Source organism: Mus caroli, chromosome 6 (genome assembly GCF_900094665.2).
Source record: "Mus caroli chromosome 6, CAROLI_EIJ_v1.1, whole genome shotgun sequence".
Taxonomy (NCBI): domain Eukaryota; kingdom Metazoa; phylum Chordata; class Mammalia; order Rodentia; family Muridae; genus Mus; species Mus caroli.
In genome coordinates, this window is record NC_034575.1 from 94,542,710 (window position 1) to 94,544,679 (window position 1,970).

General features: G+C 42.4%; 1 pseudogene; it reads right to left on the reverse strand.

The window, feature by feature from the left end:
* Positions 1-518: 518 nt before the first annotated feature.
* LOC110295733 lies at positions 519-878 on the reverse strand (annotated as a pseudogene).
* Positions 879-1,970: the final 1,092 nt, after the last annotated feature.

The following is a 1,970-nucleotide window of genomic DNA, read 5'->3' on the forward strand; positions in this document are numbered from 1 at the left end:
TTAGGAAACATTATAGAGGAAAATACTGCAAAAAGACTCAGAAAAAAGCATTGGCAAGTTTAAGTTCTCAATAGAAAAGGAAAAATAAAATATGACAGAAGTAACTTTTCACATAGATGGCTTCTTCATTGTAAAGCCATTCATAATTTGCTCTTCCTGCAACTGTTCTCCATCCTTTCAACGTTTATTGAGGGATGGCAGACACCATTTCTATCTATTTAAGGTATTAAGCTTGTAACTACATGTGTGTGCACTGTAGAATGATGACCACAATCAAGTTGTGGCACCTTGCATCTCACTTAGTTACTGTGCATGTATGTTGGTTGGTTGGTACATGTGTGTTAATGTGGTGTATGTGTTGTGTATGTATGTATACAGAAGCATCCTCGTAGACACATTAAAAAATTATGACCTACCAGCCATCTTGAGAAGTGAATAGACATAATTTTTTTTTTTTTTTTTTGCCATGTAAAGTACAACTTCCATTTTATTTTTCCAGGGTAGTTTTCCTTCTGTCCTTACAAAACGGCCTCTTTACATGGGCTTTGAAGTGGAGGTGGAGGTGCAGCGCCAGCAGGTCTGAATCGTGGTGGGGGTGTCCGGTCCTTCTGGGCTTCGCGGGATCGATTCCTGACGACCTTGCTGTGGATGGCACAGCTCACGCAATAATGCAGCTTCACGTAGAGCTTGGGAAGCATGTAGACATCGAAGACGCTTGCTTCGGATGTGTCCCTGACAGCAGCGGCTTCTACAATGTTCCGAATGACAAACTACTTGATGGCCTTATCCTTGGGCACGCACCGGGCACAGTTCGTGCAGCGAATGGGCTGCACATGGCCCTTTTTGGCACGACCGTTGTTTCTTCTTTTTTTGGTCATCTGGGAGCCAAGACTCGAAAGAGCTAGACATAAAATATTAATCACTCCAAGTGAGATGTTTGAATGGGTTAAGGCACTTGCTACAGCTCTGATGACCTGTACCCTGGAACACACAAGGAAGGAGAACAAAGCCCCACAGGTAGAAGGAGTCCTACCATATAGACGTCTACATGATGGACAGTGGCATGTACGTGTCCCCTTCCAAAGAAAAACAAATACAGGCTCTAAAAGCTAATCAGAGCAGACTTACCTGCTGTCAACCTGCTAAAACTGTGTGGTGCTCTGAAAACCACATGATAGCAAGATCATAATTCTGCCTCACACAGTACAGTTTGACTCCCTCCAACTGAAAACACACGAGTCTCTCTCTAATCAAGCTCTTAGTGTGATGATTACTTTCCTCTTGCAATCCCATAATTTCTATGTGATGGTATAAAACTTAACAGCAGCTAAATGTGGGTGTAATCTCATGTTTCATGATAAGAATTGGAAAGGCAATAGAGTCTTCCAGATCTACATAATTTGCATACAACATAGATATGTGTATCCACACAGTTAATTTGCACATATAAACTGCTCTTGGCTATTACAGTGCTAATTTCTAGTTTGTTGGGTGGCAATGGCAGCTTTCAGGTACAGACTTCTGCTATACATTATATATTCCCTTTCTCCAGTCACAATATCTGTTGTGGAGGGTCAAAATCTCATTCTTCAAGGGCTTAGAGCCATTGGTGGTCTACCTGGTTCGGGTGGTTCTAATTTTCCATTGCCTTTAATCTCAGGCCACAGTAAGTTTCAGATAACCCCCAGGAACAGCCCGTACTCTCATCAGTCTCATTGTTGCCTGGTTATGGTCTAACCAGTACATCTTGGTCATCTGGGTCATAACCCTAACCCAAACCATAATTCCTTCCTTGGCCCATTGACTCACAGGCATGAAGATCCGAAATGTAGTGGGTGTCACTCTTATCTTCCAGGTCAGTGGAGTCATTTTTGTGTTTCTCAGTAGAAGCTGGAGCTAAGACTTTTAGGCCTATAGAGCTATAGGAGATAAAATTTTGCTAATGGGTCTTAGAGGTAATTGAGGGCAGG